Source organism: Octopus sinensis, linkage group LG12 (assembly GCF_006345805.1).
Source record: "Octopus sinensis linkage group LG12, ASM634580v1, whole genome shotgun sequence".
NCBI classification, from domain to species: domain Eukaryota; kingdom Metazoa; phylum Mollusca; class Cephalopoda; order Octopoda; family Octopodidae; genus Octopus; species Octopus sinensis.
Genome location: NC_043008.1, coordinates 63,818,223 through 63,839,992, shown reverse-complemented (window position 1 = coordinate 63,839,992; position 21,770 = coordinate 63,818,223).

The following is a 21,770-nucleotide window of genomic DNA, read 5'->3' as shown; positions in this document are numbered from 1 at the left end:
TTTGAAGGTGTTGCCTCAGCATGACCTCATTTGAATGACTGTGTGTGCATATATATGTGTTGGCGTCAAGATATTTGTGTGTGTGTATATGTGTGCATGTGTCATATCACAGGATAGATAAGTCAAAAAACACTATACTGGCAACACATGTTGAACCTTGGAATGGAAGGCAGATACACAATGCAAATGCACATGTTCCAGAAACTACTCCAAAGGCATGCAACATCTCAGTCTAAATACATTTGGGAGTTTAAAGAAATCAATATTGCTGCAAATGTAAAACTGGGATTGAATGACTGTGTCATCATACATAAATTTGTTCAAGAATCTGTCCTTTATGCTCAACAGAAAAATACCTCATAGTCAAACCAGACATACAGATGCTAAACAAGAGGAATGGGATAACATCATGATGGATCTACCAAAATGAATTCCTTTTCAAAAATAGCACGATCTCCAAACAGAATAAAACAGACACTAGGACATCCTCTCTGTCTCTCTCTTTCTCACACACACATACACACACACATACAAGTGGGTAAACAATTATTTAGAAATTTCAATTTTTTAATAGCTTATTGACATGCTCCAAATGATTCAATAATAGATTGTTATCAGCATGTGTGTGTAGTTAGCTACCTACTTACACTCATACATATGCATATGAATATGTCTTAAAATATATATGAGTATAAATACACACACACATGCACGAACACACATACACACACACAAACACACATAGACACACACATATATTTTTACTGTTCTCAGTTCTGTTAACGGCTTATGCATTCAGGTGAGTATAGTGGCACAAATGTAACAACATTTAAAATTTTGTCTGGTGAATCTAGCTGAGGAGAACTAATCAAATTTACATTAACAAATGTATTTTGGAGAGCTAGAAACCTAGGTCCTAGATTATCCACATCTGGGTTTTGCATTTATCTAATCTTCTCCCTCCATGTAAGATGAACCTTTTATGTTCACCACCCGCAAACATCTTTGCCAGTGAAGCTTTACTATAGCGTCATATATTATTGACTGCTATTTCCAGTAAATATTGGTGCCTTGTACCACTATTCTATATATATATATATATATATATATATATATATATATATATAAAATAAATGCGCCCTTTTAAAGCCTAGCCAGGTTCATGGGCCCGGTTTCCCAGTTTCTATGGCGTATGTGTTCCCCAGCTGAGTGGACTGGAGCAATGAGAAATGAAGTGTTTTGCTCAAGAACACAACGCGTCGCCCGGTCCAGGAATCGAAACCACAATCTTACGATCATGGTGTTGATACCCTAACCACTAAGCTACGTGCCTACACACACACACACACACGTACATATATATATATATATACATATATATATATATATATGTATGTATATACATATATATACATATATACATATATACATATATATATATATATATATATATATATATATATATATATATATATATATATCATAAGTATGTATATGTATGTATATGTGTATGTGATGACAATATATGAGTGCATAAATGTGTGTGTGTGTTGTTTTATGAATGTTTTTTCTTTGATTGCTGGTATGGTTTTATGTGTCTCAGCCAGTATGTTTCCCAGTTTCTCCACTTGTCATTGTGTTCATTTGATATGAGACACCAGGGAAAGCTACCAATTATTGCTGTCATGTATTTTATATTCATTTTGTGAAATGGTATGGTTCATACTGCTAAGAGGCACTTCTTACCATGAACCACTTACAGAGAGTACTGGGTGCATTTAATCATACCATTGGCACAAAAGAGCGATCGTCTGTCAGGACTAAATAAAACAGATATGTTAATAATAACCATAATAGCTTAGCTTTCTCTGCATCTTCATTATCCAATCATGCTTCTGTGTACCCACACCATTATACTCTCTCATGTTTATTGCAAAATACATTTGTGACTCATAGAAAGATATAATGATAAGTAGACAACAAGAAAATATTAAAAAACTGAAAATAAAAATATAAATATATGTGAGCAAAACTGAAAGAGAAATTAATATTTCAAAAGTTATATCAGTACATTAGAAGAACATAGGAATGGTTGTTGTTTTGTTGCTTTGTTAATTTTTTTTGTTTTATTTTTTTTTTTTTTTTACACTATGAAATTAAATTTTTTTTGTTGTTTGAGTGGTTTAAGATATTGAAATAGAAGACAAAAATTGTTGAAAAAAAATTTTTTATTAATATTAAACAAAACATATTCAGGTATTTTCCTTTTAAAAGAAATATCTTTGCAGTGTATGAATTATGTATAAATTGCATTTTGCTTTTTATTTCTATTTTTTGTTTTTCATTTTCTTTTGATTTATTTTTTTTTACCTGAAACATATGCTGATTATTTTTTTTTTTTTTATAATTTCAATAGAAATGTTCCGCTTTCAAATTATCAAAGTCGAATAGCATTTATGAGATGCAGCAATCATACAGGCACCATAACACACACCACACATACAACACAATGCCCACCACACTACAAAACCCTGTTAATATGATGTTAACAACAACAACAACAACAACAGTAACAACAACAACAACAATAATAATAATAACAATAATAATAATAATATAATAATAATGATATAATAATAATAATGATATAATAATAATAATAATAATAATAATAATAAAAATAATAATAATAATAATAATAATAATAATAATAAAAATAATGACAATAAAAGTAATAATAATAATAATAAAAATAATGACAATAAAAATAATAATAATAATAATAATAATAATAATAATAATAAAAATAATGATAATAATAATAATAATAATAAAAATAATGACAATAAAAATAATAATAATAATAATAATAATAATAATAATAATAATAATAATAATAACAGTAATAATAATCCTTTCTTCATTCTTGTTTCATGGAGAATGAACAAAAGGATGTTACAGGGACAAATTACAAAGATGGTTTGTTGAAGGCAGTTACAGAATCAATTATTAGGAAAACAAATACACCAAACAACAGTCTAAATTCAAAAGGGGAAATGACAAACAACAAGGATGTCTTAATAATAAGGACGACCAATTGAGGCCAACAAGGAGATCCAACTAATCCTGGATTATCTTCACTGTTCAAAAGCAAGTGCCTTCTTCAAGCAATATTCTCTGGCCTGCAAGATCATATTAATGGTCAGCCTATAAGTAGAAAGCCTTATCCCTTTTGCTATACATAGGGATGGTCATCTTTTTCCAATCAAACATGCACTTTATTCAATCTTCACTTTATTATTATTATTATTATTATTATTCAGTAGTTTTATTTTTATAGCATGCTTTCACTTCACTACCGAGCACAGCTCTGTGCCTTGGGTATGTGCTGTGATTTGTTGTGATGCTCTGATGGTTATTGTATGGAAAATTATTATTATTATTATTATTATAATTATTATTATTATTATAATCAAATCAAATCAATCAAATCAAAATAGACAAAATAGATGAACATCAATGGAATTTGTATCTTGTGGTACCAGTGCCTGTGGCACACAGAAATCCATCAGTGCCGTAGTCAGTGCGGTGGGCACATGACAAACACCATCCGATCGTGGCCGTTCGCCAGCCTCATCTAGCACCTGTGTCGGTGGCACATAAAAACACCATCCGAAGACCCGGCAAGACTAGTCAGGCCATAACCCATGGCCCCTACCTGGGACGTAGTCAGTCCACCTGTGCATACCTTCCTTCTTGTGACACTTGTGAAGACCTGTTGAGGCAAGTGAAAATCAAATCAAATCAAATCAAAACAAATCAAAATAGATGAACATCAATGGAATTTGTATCCTTGTGGTACCAGTGCCGGTGGCACGTGGCATATAAGAAAACCATCCGAACGTGGCCGTGGCCAGTACCGCATCGACTGGCCTCCGTGCTGTGGGCACGTAACAAGCACCATCCGATCGTGGCCGTTTGCCAGCCTCATCTGGCACTGTGTCGGTGGCACATAAAAACACCATCCGAGCGTGGCCGTCTGCCAGCCTCGTCTGGCACCTGTGTCGGTGGCACATAAAAACACCATCCGAGCGTGGCCGTCTGCCAGCCTCGTCTGGCACCTGTGTCGGTGGCACATAAAAACACCATCCGAGCGTGGCCGTCTGCCAGCCTCGTCTGGCACCTGTGTCGGTAGCACATAAAAACACCATCCGAGCGTGGCCGTTTGTCAGCCTCGTCTGGCACCTGTGTCGGTGGCACATAAAATCACCCACTACACTCTCGGAGTGGTTGGCGTTAGGAAGGGCATCCAGCTGTAGAAACACTGCCAGATCTGACTGGACTGGTGCAGCTTTCGGGCTCCCCAGACCCCAGTTGAACCGTCCAACCCATGCTAGCATGGAAAGCGGACGTTAAATGATGATGATGATGATGATGATGAATGAGGTTTTCTTCCATTTCTTGCCGAGTGTCTTCCCAACTCCTAGGGCAAAGAAACTCATAGTATACATTGGTAGGCCATTAAACTAAACTCACTAGTTCGTTCATTTTTGTTTTGATAGAAATAAAGTTAAATTAAAATACATGGGTAGTAATAGTTCTCACATCGATAATGCTCTTCTCAATAGGTGTGATGTACCAGTTAAGAAAATTTTTTGCACTTCTTGCAGGGATGGTATTATTATTATTATTAGTATTATTATTATTATTATTATTCTATGTTTGACTTTTGCTTTACATTTGCACAAGCTGGCTCCAAGTCTCACCTAGAGACCTCAAGAGACAACAAGTTGGAAGTTCATGCTGGTGTTATGCCTAGGGTGCCATATATTTGGTTTTGCACTTAGTGTTGTACTAGTGAATGCCTAAAAAACCATACAAAAATTATGTTTGTTTTAAAACTTGAGATTACAAAGAAAGTATTTTGCGTAGGATATGAGCAGTTCCCATGAGCACTATCTTTTGAATTTCTGCCATTTTGGGGCTTCCTGGTATCTGAGCTAGGTAGCAATCAGCCCCTTTTGCTATCATTCCCAGGGCACCTATGACAACAGGTATTGTTTTAGTCTTCAGGTTCCACATTTTGCTGATTTCAATTTCCAGATCTTTATATTTGCTCAGTTTCTGGTAGGTCTTATTATTATTATTATTATCGGTGGCAAGCTAGCAGAATCGTTACTGTGCTAGGCAAAATGCTCAGTGGCATTTCGTTCGTCTTTACATTCTGAGTTCAAATTCTACTGAGGCTGACTTTACCTTCCATCCTTTTGGGGTCGATAAAAATAAGTACCAGTTGATCATTGGGGTCAATGTGATCGACTTACCTCCTCCCACCAAAATTACTTGGCTTATGCCAAAATTTGAAGCCATAATTATTGTTATTATTATTATTTATTTTTATCACAGGTTTTGTTAGAGTTCCTGGACTCTTACATGAGCAGTGGGCTTGCTACCTGCAGCCTACGTTACCATGCTATCCATTCTTTTCAGCTATCTAATACTTTCCTGATTATTCTGGCCATGAAAAGGAAGCAGAGCTTTTCAAACAATTCTATTGGGCACTCTATTCCAATTCCTTTTATATTCCCCTTGGTGCCTTTTGATACTGTCCCCAAGGACCCAACAATAATTGACACTATCTTCACCTTCTTCATTTTCCATAGCCAGACTATTTCATACTTAAGAGGATTATATTTATCTATCCTTTCACCTGGGCATGCAACATCAACTATGTAACATATGTGGTGCGTCCTATCCACATTCCTAGATCCAGTCTGTTATGCTGTAGCACCTGATCTGTTTGGATTTGGAAATTCCAGAGGGTTTTGCTAGTCTCCAACTCCACTATTGTCAGTGGTTTGTGCTCATACCATGAGCTATCCTCCACTCTTCGCACAGTTTCCAATGTAGCACTTTCACTACCTGATCATGTAGTGGTTTTGAGCAAGTCTAGGGCATTCATTCGTGATATGGGAAATGGTTTCATGCACTCTATTGTAGATGTGGCACACCAGTGATGCTTGCTCATTCATCAGGTTGATCCTCCACTTCATGGCCAAAGTTTGGTCTTGCACTGCTAGTAGAGTGCTCTCAGTCTCTTTTTTTTAGTGCTCTGTTATCAGCCAATCCAACTATTTTTTCTGGTAACTTCTGTTGTGACTACATGGAATTGATTGTGTAGTGAAGGTCAAATAAAAAGCGTGAGTGTTTAATTGGCAAAAGATGGCCATCCCCAAGTATAACAATATCTGTTTCAACACACGTTTTCACATCAAGAATCTTGCAAAATAAATGCTTAACCTTACTCTTATCTGAGGAAGTCTCTATATGTCCATTTGATCAGCTAGAAATGATAGTGAAAGTCCTCCGCATATAACTGAACTTTTTAACCAGAAATACCTGACAGCCTTGACTTTTTTTGCTTTTATTTGTTTGTCAAGGGAGAGAACTGTACTTGTAACCCTTGAGTGGGCCTCTGGGAATGATAGGAGGAGAGATGGCGGGGGAGATATTTTCCAACTGGAAACTTAGCCCAAATGACTGCAACAGAGTGGACTCTGGAATAAGTAAGGTACTCATGGATCAGGGCTGGAATTAAACCAAGACATGGATTACATCAACCACACAAATAAGACACACTAAGGTTTGAACTCACAAAGCAACAGATGAAACAAATACCATACACTATCCCATATAATGCTGTAGTAATTCTGCCAGTTTATGTCCCTTGAATGGTACTTTATAGACCCTGGAAAGATAAAAGACAAAGTTGCTCTTAGTGGGATTTGAACCAAGAAGGCAAAAAAGCGGGAAATGTTAGCATGAGGAATGCATTTTACCCAATATTCTAACATCGTTAATTTTATTGGAACTGCTCTGAACTAATCAATCAGGGAAAAACTTAGGCTAAAGAATAACAACAGCAATAATCTTTAAGAAAGCTTCCTGGAGATAGCACCTCCTTCACCTTCAGCTCTATCTCCTAGTAAAACTTGAAGAAATTGATGAAGGATTGATGGAGGTGCAACATATCTGGAATCAGTTACTTCCACTGTTTCTAGCATATGATAACTTTCTCCATGGACACATTACAAGGTAGAATGCCTCAAAATTATTGTGGAAAATGGAGTTGATAGTAATGGTTTCAAATTTTGGCGCTAGGCCAGCAATTTCTAGAAGGGGTTAAATCGATTGTATCAACACCAGTGCACAAATGGTAGTTATTTAATTGACTCCGAAAGGATGAAACGGCAAAGTAAACCTTGACAGAAATAGTTCAATAATAATAATTCTTTTAACACAAGCAAAACGCATGAATGTTGCAAGGAAGGATTTAGTTAATATCATTGACCTCAGTACATGACTAGTACTTTATGTTGTAAACACTGGAAGGATGAAAGGTAAAGTTGACTTTGGTGGGATCCAAACTTCAACGATGTACATGCCTTCACATACAGACACAACTCTCTTTCTCTTTTCTCATTTACTGTTTCAGTCATTTGACTGCGGCCATGCTGGAGCACCACCTTTAGTCAAGCAAACCGACCCGGGGACTTATCTTTGTAAGCCCAGTACTTATTCTATTGGTCTCTTTTGCCGAAATGCTAAGTGACGGGGACATAAACACACCAGCACGGTTGTTCAAGCAATGCTAGGGGACAAACAAGACAAACAACATATCCACACAGATACAATATACTATGATATACATATATACGACAGGCTTCTTTCAGTTTCCGTCTACTAAATCCACTCACAATGCATTGGTCAGCCAAGGCTATAGCAAAGACATTTGCCCAAGATGCCACGCAGTGGGACTGAGCCTGGAACCATGTGGTTGGTAAGAAGCACTTACACACAGCCCACTGCGCCTATACAACTAAATACAATTATTCACATATACAATCTCTCTTTCATACACACACACACAAACACACACACACACATGTGCAAATATACATTTCTACACACATGTACATAAATGGGGAAAAAAGCTACCTTCTGTGTATGAATATCCAGAAGAAATGCCACTTTGCATTCCATCTGATACTTTAATCTTAATCTGTTCCACGTTTGCATGAGTGAGGTGGAATTTCTTGAGGCAGAATTTTCATAGCTTGATGCCTTTCCTGTCACCTGTCCTCACCTGTTTCCGAGTAAGGTAATATTTCCTTATGATCAGACATGTTCCATGAAAAACTGGAAACAACATAGTTTGTGTACCTATGACATACACGTACAGTTATCACCCAATATAAACACAAGGAAACACAGACATACATACACAGATATATATGAATAGATACACACACACATGTATATATATATATATGTATATATATATATATGTGTGTGTGTGTGTCTGTGTGTCTGTGCGTGTGTGTGGAGGCACATAGTGGCTTGAGCAGTGGACTTGTGGTCGAGGGATCATGGGTTCGAATCTCAGACTGAGCAACGTGTGTGTTTATGAGCGAAACACCTAAGCTCCATGTGGCTCTGGCAGAAGGTAACGGCAAACTTTTGCTGACTCTTTCGCCACAACTTTCTCTCACTCTTTCCTCCTGCATCTTGCAGCTCCCCTGTGATGGACCGGCATTCCATCCAGGTGGGGAACCAATACACCAAGGAAACTGGAAAACTGGCCCTTATGAGCCAGGGATGGATCGAGAAGGCACAAACAATATATATATATAACAAACAACAAGAGGATGTGCACAAAGGATGTATTAGTTTGATGCTCAGTGAGAGCAGAGAGATTTTGATGCTTTGAGTAAAGGAGAAAGGGAAAAGTCCAAAGAAGGAAAAAAAATCACCAGTGGCACGTCTGTAGTTACAATATATATGTACATATTGACAGTTGACTACATCCAGTTTACACCTACCAAATCTACAAGGTGTGGTTCTGGCTGGGGCAATCATAGAAGACAATCAACCAAGGTGCCTTGTAGTAGGACTGAACTTAAAAACAAGTGAACTTCCTAACCACACAGCTATGCTTCACCAATAATAACAGAGACAATGCTGCCGCTGCCACTGATGATGATGATGATGAAGATGATACAAAATATCATCATCATCATCATGATTGCCTTAATTACTATGAAGTGTAGGCAGGAAGCTTTTATCACTCAACTGCAAGCGAGGATGTTCGTGTATCTGGTTCCAGTGTAGATAGCATCCACAGCAAAACAGGAGGAATAATTAAGCCGAGTTTGAAGAGGAAACTTGATATGCATTTCGTTTCATAAAGTAATTTTTCTAAAAAATTTAATTTGCATTTTTACATTTATTCAATGATTAGAATCTCTTTTAAAGAACTCTGTTGAAACAATATGTGTATATGTATATGTATATGTTTGTGTGAATGCTCTTGTGTGAATGCATTTCCTTGAATATTCCTGTGCATTCATGTATAAGCATATCTACGTATAGATGTATATATTAATATAAAAATATATTATAGTATTAAGTATATATATATATAATATATATATATAATATATATATATACATATATATATATACATATATATACATAGATATATACATATATATATATACATATTATACATATATATATACATATATATATATAATATACACATACACACATATATATATGTATATATATATTATATATATACATTATATATATTTATACACATACACATATATATTTATGTATATGTATATATATGTATATATATATATATATATAATATATATATATATATATATATACATATATATATACATATATCTCTCTCTCACTACAGACACACACATGCGCAAACACATACATACACACATACATATATATATAATATGTATATGAATTTATGTGCACATCTGTGTGTGTAAGTGTGTGTGTATTTATGCACCTCAACATATTGCAATGCATATTGATTTGTGTATTAAGATAGATGTCTATAGACACACATAGACAATATTACTTTGGCATCAATCAGAAATATTTTATTCGCAGCAACAGTTCTTCAATGCACATATGAACTTACATTTATGCATATTCATTTGTACAGTGTACACATGCATACACATAGACAGCGTGCACACTTGCACATATACTCAATGACAACTTGCATATGTGCATACAACCAAAGATACACAACGATGTACATGCATTCACACACAGACACAATTAAATAGAATTATTCACACATACAAATATATTCTCTCTTTCATACACACACACACACACACACACATGTGCAAATATACATTTATACACACATGTACACGTAAATGGGGAAAAAAGCTACCTTCTGTTTATGAATAAATAAAATCCATACAATTTCCATAGACACAATAAACTAAATATATTTTAGATTATATATTTTTGCATTCCCACAACAACAACAACAACAACAATAAAAAAAAAACAACAGCAGCAATAATGATAATAATAACAACAACAACAATAGCAACAACATACGAAACAATAATTACTGTATTTACGAAATCCCAATGTAAATGCTGTGATGTTGAAAGAAGATATGTAATAAATGATGTCAAGTTATTTCATAGGTTGTTTTGTTTTGTGCTTGTGTTATGTCTCTTTCTTATATATTGATTGAAACATTTACATGAGAAATGTTAGCCTGAAAAATTCGCTTCCACTTTAAAATGTATATCTTGATAATTTCTTTCTCAAATGAATTGAAAGTTTATATGCTGATATAACAATGGTTGAAAAAAGAAAAAAAAAAAGTTATAGCAAAAAAAAAAAAAACAAAAAAAAATAGAAACAAACAAACAAATAAAAGTGCCCATCCACCCTGCCCCCTCCACCATACAAAACATGAAAAACGAAAAACTAAATTGCAATGGTAAAAAAAATAAGAAAAAGCAAAATATACGTAAAAGCATTTGATGTGTTTTGTCTTATAAGTTGAGAAATCTTTCTTCTCACTGCAAAATAAAACAATTAATAGGAATATATGTGTATGCCAGTGCAATCTCATATATGTGAGTGTATATATATATATATGTATGTATATATAAATACATATGTTTATGAATGTGAGTGTAGGTATGTGTGTGAATGTTCGTATATTTGTATGTATATGTTTATGTATATAGCTTCATACATAGGCCTACGCATAATTATATGGTTGTTTTATGAATATATATTTTGTTCATTCAGTTTTTGGTTTGTTTTCTATGTTAGAATAGAAAAATATATTATTGCAGCATTGTTTAACTGTCAGGTGCCTTTCCTATTGCTAACCCTTACTTGTTTTTCAGGTGAGGGGTCACTTATTTCATATTCTTCCATGTGAGAATTTGTTGACAGTTACAATAATATCACTCATAGCACATGATTTTCATCGAGCATATATGTAAACAAGCGCATATGTAAATCCATGGCAGCATATATCTACCTACACACACACACACACACATGCACACCCATAGATAAATATATAAATAGATCAGAGACAAAAAATGGAATTCATGAGATTTTTAAAAATTCAAAACCACTACAATTGTTTCAACTCATTCTCCTACCTGTAGCTCATGGATGAGATACTGTGCAATCAATCATCTTGCATCACAGGTGTAGAATGCACCTCCCCAGGAGACTTTTTAAAAAATAAGTTTCTCAGTGTATCTTCTCACCATTTCATTTTTGCCTTATAATAATTTATAACCAGGTAGGTGGTGCCATCAAGCAGTTCTCTGTCGAATCTGAGACAAGACACACTTGCAATCAAAAAGTAAAGATACACAAGATACAAAGGACAAAACATGCATAAAATCAAAAATAAAAATAAAATTAAAGATAAATAAAAATACATAGATAAAACATACAAGAAATCAAAATAATGATTCAAATAAATATAAATATAGATATCTTTTAATTTAAGCTTGTTTCAGTCTTTAGACTGCAGCCATGCTGGGGCACTGCCTTGAATAATGCTTAGTTGAATGGACCAGTTCCAGTATTGTTTCCCAAGTTTTACATGAATAGGGGCCGGTCTTTTTGATAGCATCCACATTGTACCTATGAACAAAATAATACTCACAATAGTTTGGCCATCATTTTGTCATAGCTTCATGAGTTGTGAACTTCTTAACTCTTAAAATGATGGAGTTGTGGAATTCCTTACAAATTATCTTATTCTGAATACCTTAATCCTTTACTATTTAAACTGGCTGTATCTAGCCCCAAATTTTCTGTCCATTCTGTGTCCAAACCAGATCAGGCCTCTCACACTAACCTACAATGTTGTTATAAAAATAAGCAATCATGTGATCAAAATCTTAAAGTGACAATATCACATGATTATTTTAAAACAATGAGAATAAATAAGCATTGCATTTGACAGAGTAATCTGAATGCTAAAGTTTTAACCATTTTGGTAGCAACCCACCTGAAACCACCTCTGGCTCTGTAGTACAAATCTCTTGTTTTCGAAAGTTCTGAATTAAAATCTTCCACCAAAACTTAGTCACAATTAATGTTCCAAACACTAGCTTAATGATTACTAAGTTATTTTTAACTAAATTCTTTGTTATATTTAAAATTAAATTGAAAGAAACACAGAGCATTTCAACAGAAATATGGTAACAAAAAGGTTAAGTTTTCCTTCCTTATATTGTATATGTATTTTCATGTAACTCTTTTTTTCCTTTCATTGAGTGTTTTTTGTCCTCTATGTTCGATTGTTCAACAGTTGAAAAGTATTGTATTCTAAGCACATGACTAACCTGTTTCTTCACAAACATTAATCTTTTTTACACTTCAACTCAATTTCTTTATACTTTCTCTTCCCTCACTAAATGTACGGTTCACTTCTGAGATTCTAACGACAGGTAAAGAAAGACAAAAAAAAAAAGAAAACCCACCCTCCCCTCCACTCTCTTGCAATATCAGAATAAATTTAATTCCCTTCCTTTTATTTAAATTAATAGATTAATTAAACATCCACCTTTGCTTTGATACCATTCATTTCCTCATCCCAGTAGATTGCTTTATGAAAATAGTAATTTCCATTTTTGTGGAATCAAACGACATTATGTAATAAGTTACTGTCATCATTGTCATCATCACTATCCGAACCCCACCACCACCACCACCAACAACAACAACAACAACACCGTTATCACTGTTTTACATCCACTTTCTTTTCTGGCTTAGATTTTCGGAGGTAGTGCTTTATTACCAGATGCTATTTCTGTCATCAGTTATTTACAAGTATAAGAAGAAATTTTAAGGTCCTAAGCATTTCAGAATGGACTGCTTATCCACCAATGCTTTCTTGTGCACTCTTTTGATTTCCCTCTTCAGACAAAAAAAAAATGATATAGCTAATTCCAATATCACTACGGTCGTACGGTCATAGTTATCAAGCAGACCGTGAACATCACCCTTGAAAGCAAGTCTCTGAGAGAGTGGTTATATCTACGTTGCATCTCACCAGTTCTCATGTGACATTTTTTTAAAGATGTACAGCCACTCTTTGTTATGAAGCAGATTATGCACACTCCCAACACAAAATATATTTTACTCCAACCAAATTTTCTGTACTATATTTCTTTCTATGTGTATATAATACAAGCAGGCATGGCTGTTTGATAAGAAGCTTGCTTCCCAATCACATGGGTTTGGGCTCAGTCCTCCTGCACAGCACCTTGGGAAAGTGTTTTCTGTCATACAATAGCCTCAGGCCAACCAAAGCCTTGTGAGTGATTTGATAGATGGAAACTGAAGGAAGCCCATCGTATATATATATATATATACATACATATCTTTCCTTTTTCTATGTTTCTGATGAAGAGCTCCACTCGAAACGTTAAACCCTCCTTCTTTCCTTCCTTCCTGAGCATCCAATAATATTATATTTGTTCCACGTCCTCGTGTTGTTCTGTTTTCCCTTTGTGTTTTCATGTTTGGATTAACTTTATATATATATATATATTATTTATGTGCACATAACTTTGTGCCTGTGTTTGTCCCCCATCACTGCTTGAAAACTGATGTTGGTATGTTTACATCCCCATAAAATAGACTGACAGAATAAGTACTAGGCTTACAAACAGTAAGTCCTGGTGACAATTTCTTCGACTAAAATCATTTAAGGTAGTGCTCCAGCATGGCTACAGTCAAATGACTGAAACAATTAAATGAATGAAAGAATAATGGATGACTCCAAACTGCCAGACAATACTAGAGATCAAGATTTAATTCATGTTTTCCAGAATATTCTTGGTCCCTGGATAACTGGTTGTTTCCTTAAATGAGGCTACCCAAATGCTCATGTAAGATACAAAATCCAAACATTATCTTGGGTGATTAAAAGGTGGATAGGTGGTTAAATGCTTCCAGCTTTTCAGGCTTCTATGTATTGCTACACTCCTGTTATTACAGTGCTTTGAAAGAAAAGAAAAAAAGCCCAGCTTAGTCATCAATTTCATTTCATTTAGTTTTACACATCTGCAAAATTTTAGATCCTATATTGGCTTACAATGCACCTCATACACTCTTCATATGCTGTTAGCATTCTATATGTATGCCTTGACTGTGTTTGTGTGTGATTCCAGGTTGCTTTATAATTCAAGTACTGTAAGCCTGTGGGGATATTACGTTATGAATGGTAATAGAACAATTGGAGCCTAAAAATAAATAAGTTATTAGACTTCAACTATCAGGCTCAAAGATTGATGCTGAATGAAGGAAACAGGAATGAGATGCTACTGAATTCAACAAGTAACATTTGCTTGTAAAAGAGGAAGAATTCTACGGATTTGAATGAGCTAATCCAACACTTATTTGCTAAGCTACCTGAAGGCAATAATTAACGTGTTTCATACTTCACTTGACGTAAGCGTGCATAAATAAATAAATAAATATGCGTGTGTGTACATACATACATACATATATATATATATATATATATACACATACATATATATACATACATATATATACACATACATATATATACATACATATATATACATATATATATATATTATATATATATATATATATATAAATATATACATACATACATACATACATAGATACATACATACATGCATACATACATAGAGAGATTATCAGTTCTATTTAATACACAAGATGTCATAAGTTTCAAACTCACTGGAACTTTAGATGGCTTTTATGCACACACACACTCACACTTTACAGAATTACTGGGTGTTTTTTTACGTGGCACCTTGGTATATATTCACACACACTTACACACACACTCGCACACACACTTACACGCACACATTTATGTGGATATGAAACGAAATTCTTAACCCCACAAAACTATGCCTGTACCCAGTCACCCAAGCACTCACACACTCATACATGTATCTACACAAATATGCATAACATAGGCATGGATTGGCATGGTTAAAAGTAATGACCACTTGTGTATGAGTATGCATACCTGTCTGTGTGTGTATATATATATATATATATATATATATATATATATATATATATACATATATATATATATATATATACATACATACATACATACATACATACATACATAATAATATATATATATATAGGAGCAGGAGTGGCTGTGTGGTAAGTAGCTTGTTTACCAACCACATTGTTCCGGGTTCAATCCCACTGTGTTGTACCTTGGGCAAATGTCTTCTACTATAGCCATGGGCTGACCAAAGCTTGTGAGTGGATTTGGTAGACGGAAACTGAAAGAAGCCCATCGTATATATGTATATATATATGTATATGCGTGTGTGTGTTTGTGTGTCTGTGTTTGTCCCCTTAGCATTGCTTGACAACTGATGCTGGTGTGTTTATGTCCCCGTTACTTAGGGGTTCGGCAAAAGAGACCGATACAATAAGTACTGGGCTTACAAAGGAATAAGTCCCGGGGTCGAGCTGCTCGATTAAAGACGGTGCTCCAGCATGGCCGCAGTCAAATGACTGAAACAAGTAAAAGAGAAAAGAGAAAAGAATATTATATATTTATATTATATATATATATATATATATATATATATATATATAATATATAATTTCAACAATTGAGGGTAAAATTAATTATTAATCAATTTCACCAAGTATTCAGTATGCAAGGGACCATTTAAGGCGAATTCAAATTATTACATTATATAAAAGGGCTTAGTAAAATAAATTACTTTGCCGCATACTGAACTCATTAGAAATAGCAGCTAAAAAAACTTTTTTAAAACTATTTCTAATACTTAAAGAAAACCTCTCTCATATAGTGTTTGCTCAACTCAACTCACGAAAATATGGGGGTAGAGACATTAAAAAATCAAGTGCAAAGGTTATTTGAGAACGTACGTTTCAAGATTAGTCAAACTCGACATTTCTATCATCAGCTCAGAACTCCCTGGTTTGGATTTGAAAACACTGAAAGTGGGAGCATACCCTTTCGGCTTCCTATCGCTTCTGAAGATCTGCTCGTAACTAACAGTGCCAACAAACTCAAAAATGCAAGCGAAGAATTTCTGCTCTCCCCTTTCCACCAGCGTGGGTTAAAATCAGCAAACACTATGCTTTTTTCGGTAAAATCCAAGGCATTATATATAGAGAGATGAATTATAATTTCAACAATTGAGGGTAAAATTAATTAATTAATACTGGTGCATACTGAATACTTGGTGAAATTGATTAATTAATTAATTTTACCCTCAATTGTTGAAATTATAATTCATCTCTCTCTATATAATGCCTTGGATTTTACCGAAAAAAGCATAGTGTTTGCTGATTTTAACCCACGCTGGTGGAAAGGGGAGAGCAGAAATTCTTCGCTTGCATTTTTGAGTTTGTTGGCACTGTTAGTTACGAGCAGATCTTCAGAAGCGATAGGAAGCCGAAAGGGTATGCTCCCACTTTCAGTGTTTTCAAATCCAAACCAGGGAGTTCTGAGCTGATGATAGAAATGTCGAGTTTGACTAATCTTGAAACGTACGTTCTCAAATAACCTTTGCACTTGATTTTTTAATGTCTCTACCCCCATATTTTCGTGAGTTGAGTTGAGCAAACACTACATGAGAGAGGTTTTCTTTAAGTATTAGAAATAGTTTTAAAAAAGTTTTTTTAGCTGCTATTTCTAATGAGTTCAGTATGCGGCAAAGTAATTTATTTTACTAAGCCCTTTTATATAATATATATATATATTATATATATATATATATAATATATATATATATATATATATATATATATTATATATAAAGAAAACAAAAAATGGAACAAGGACGTAACAGACAACTACAAAACATCTGGACAGTTAGACAATACAAAAAAAGACAGGAATAAACAAGGATGGGGTCATTTGGAGCTTCCTGACCTCAGTTGAGTTCCAGATCATCTTTGCAGTTTGGGCCGGCTATATATCATCATCATTGTTTAATATCTGCTTTCCATATGGGTATAAGCAGGACAGTTTGACTGAAAATTGCTAAGCCAGGGAACTGCACCAGGTTCCACTCTGATTTGGCAAGGTTCCTACAGCTGCATACCCTTCCTATTGCCAACCACTCCAAGAATGTAGTGGGTGCTTTTTATGTGCCACCAGTATGGGTGCCATTGATGTGACACAGGTATCAACCATGACTATGATCTCACTTGGCTTGACAGACCTGCACAAACATGGTACATCACCAAAGGTCTTGGTCACCTGTCACTGCCTCCATGATGCCCAAAGCTCGAACGGTACTTTTCCCATGCCACCGGCATGGGTGACAGTTAGACGGCATTGGCATCAGCTGTGACTACAATTTCAGTCAGATGGCACTAGCATCAGCCAAAACTACAATTTCATGACCATGACTACGATTTCATGGCCACACTACTATATATATAAAATATAAATAATAATAATAATAATAATAACAATAATAACAACAATAATAATAACAATAATAATAATAATAATAATAATAATCGATATAACGATACAATAATAATAATAATCGATATAAACGTATCTGTCAAGACCTACCAAAAACTGAGCAAATATAAAGATCTTGAAATAGAAATCAGCAAAATGTGGAACCTGAAGACTAAAACAATACCTGTTGTCATAGGTGCCCTGGGAATGATAGCAAAAGGGGCTGATTGCTACCTAACTCAGATACCAGGAAACCCCAAAATGGCAAAAATTCACAAGATAGTGCTCATGGGAACTGCTCATATCCTACGCCAAATACTTTCTATGTAATCTCAAGGTTTAAAACAAACTTTTTTTTTTTTTCCGACATCCACCAGTACAGCACAAAAACCACCAAATATATGGCACACTAGGCATAACAACAACATGAACTTCCAACCTGTTGTCTCTTGAGGTCTTCGGGTGAGACTTGGAGCCAACTTGTACAAATATAAAGCAAAAGTCAAACATATAATAATAATAATGATAATAATAATAATGATAACAACAATAACAATAATAATAATAATACTAATAATAATAATAATAATAATAATAATAATAATAATATTAGGGAATATTATTCTCTACTGTTATTACTGTTATCATTTCTTAAATATAGCCACGAAACATGTGTAGTCATTTTACCAAATATATACATTTTATTTATCATTTTGCACATTACTTAATCATTGTTATATGTTTTTATTTTATATTTAATATTTTCTATGGGATGTATTTTTTTTCTATATGGTATAATTTAAGTCTTTCATTGGGGAATTGATAAAAGGTGGTTTTCTTTTCTAATTTATATATATATATATATATATATATATATATATATATATATATACATACTTCTATATATATATATATATATATATATATATAAAGAGTGTTCAGAAAGTAATTGTACTTTTTCACCACTATGTAATCTCAATTAGCCAATCACACCAGACCCAAGGTCAAATGTGCAGGAGCTGTCTGGAAATAGTATATCATCTCTTCTATCTGGCAGTGTGTTGTTCATAGTTTTTTGATAATTATCCCCATTGAGGATAAGAACTTTATGAAACAACATATTCTTCATTGTTTAATGTATGAGTTTCAAAAGAAAAGTACTGATACAGGAGCAATGAAAACCATTTGTGAAGTGTATCTGGATGCTGTGAAAGCTTATACAGGTCAGCTGTGTTTTAAAAGGTTTAAAGATGACACTTGTGAGAAACCTTGCTCTGGAAGACGATCCACTCTGAATGACGACCTTTTGAATAAGACTGTTATATTGGCTCCACTTCAAAGCACCAGAGACATGGTGTAAAAATTTAATATGTCATGTTGAACTTTCCATGAAACATCTAAAGCAAATTGGAAAAACATGCAAAAAGGGAATTTGGGTTTACCTGAGCTTACATTTGAGAACCAAACACAATGTTCCCTGCAGCAGTCTTCTAACAAGTAATCACAACCTGTCATTTCTGCAATGCTTCGTTACAGGTGATGAAAAATGGATTTTGCATTACAACTGTAAACAAAAATGACAATGGCTATCATGTAATGCGAGGCCAGTGCCAACACTAAAAGCAGAACTCCATCCACAAAAATCTTTGCTTTGTGTTTGGTGGAACATGAAATGTATCTTTCCTTACAAGATACAGGAACATAGAAGAACCATCAATGCAGATGTCTATTGCCAACAACTTGATTGTATAAATGAAAAATTATGTTGAAAGTAACCAACTTTGGTAAATAGGAAAAGTGTTATTCTCCAGCATGACAATGCACAGCCACACTTTTCCAAACAAACCCAAGGAAAAATTAGAGTGCTAGGATGAGAAGTTCTTCTATTTCCTCCATACCCACCTGACTTAGCAGCGATGGACTTCCGCCTGTTCCAATAACTAGTACATTCAGAAGCAGAGAGGAAGTTGAAAACAGTCTTTCAGACATCTTGTTCTGCAAAAGTAATAAGTTTCTGTGAATGTGGTATGTGGAAGCACATGGCCTAGTGGTTAGAGCAGCAGACTCACGGTCAAGGGATCATAGGTTCGAATCTCAGACCCAGTGATATGTGTGTTTATGAGCGAAACACCTAAGCTCCATGCGGCTCCAGCAGAATGTAATGGTGAACTTCTGCTGACTCTTTCGCCACAACTTTCTCTCACTCTTTCCTCCTGCATCTTGCAGCTCACCTGCATCAGAATGGCGTCCTGTCCAGGTGGGGAACCTATACGCCAAGGAAGCCGGAAAACCTGCCCTTATGAGCTAGGCATGGCTCGAGAAGGAACAAAATGTAGTATAAAAAAGTTACTTTCCCATTGGACTGCAGTTGTTGAAAGCTATGAGGATTACATTTTTGATTAAAACTATTCAAATGAATGTAATTTACATTCGTTTTTATATCCCTTCTGGTAAAATACAGTCACTTTTCGAACACCCTAATATATATACATGCATATATGTGTGTGTCCATGTATGTGAGAATATGAATATGTATATGTGTGTATTTGTGTCACCTTGTTTTGATATTGTGTATTAATTATAAATAAACATTACTATCATACAAGTAGTGCCGTTTGCTTGTAATTTTCCATGATAATATGTCTAGAATTTATGTTATTCATGTTTGATGATCTAAAGGGGAAGTATAACCTTGCTTGGAAAAATGGAAACATATGGGGTCTGTCAGGAAGAAATGCATACATTCGTAAAAAATTCTGGTATAATGGATTTTGTTTGAAATATACAAACATAGAAAAGTGGACATTAAAATGATGATGATGTGTATTTTTAAACTTATATGTGCATGCGTGCATGTATGTGTGTATGTGTGTGTGTTTGTTTGTTTGTGTGTGTGTGTATGTCGATTTGCTTTCTTACTCTCTCTCTCTTTCTCTTTCTCTGTCTTTGCTTGGCATTTTTTGAGCAAAACAGTGACGTCATCTTTACATGTTTCCTGTAAACAATAAGCTCTGTGGTTTCCAACTTTCAAAGACAAATGAATAGAAGTCTCTAATTCTTACCTGTTAATTGGAAAACAGGTAAGAATTAGAGACAGAAAAGGCATCAAGTCATAAAATACTTCTCCAGTAAATTTTCCTTCAACCCATGGTTGCATGGAAAATTTCCAGTTAAAACAATGACAATGATTCAAACAGCTTTATTTAGAATATATAGAGAAAGGACAATATCATTCACTCAATAAGGAATCATATTCCACCAACAAAAAATATGAGGTGTAATTGAACACCAAAAAGCGCACAAATTTATTATTGGCCCATTTTAAAAATGCCAGTTGCTGCTACCGATACTAAATCTTTACAGACATAAGATGAGGTCTTTTATGAAGAATCCTTCTTACACCCACTACTTCTATATAGTACTCACTCCATATCTACTATTACATTAGCTTTTTAATGTTCCAAACATTAATATGTTTTCACCTACTTAACTATTAGATATCAGTCTTATATTCTAGGACAGGGTGGATGGAAGGAAAAAAATAATTAATGAAAACTCTTTACTACATTTCATCACAATAATGTTTGCTAATGCCTATGTAAGAGATCAGTTTTTCCTATTTTAATATCCCTATCTGTCAGGCAAGGTTTATTTATTATTCAAATACAATTCTTATCTTTGGAATTGTGATGAAAATAGAGAAATATTTCAGTTATGACCAAAAAATAATGGTTTCTTTGTCAGTATTGTATAGAGTATCTTTTTATCATCTGCTCTTTTTATGAGGATGCTGCAAGACAAAGAACTTACTGCCCTAACATGAAATAACTTTTGTTTATATATGAGGGTGGGCTGAAAATTTCATAGGCTGATTCTGAAGGAGTGATGCTAGAG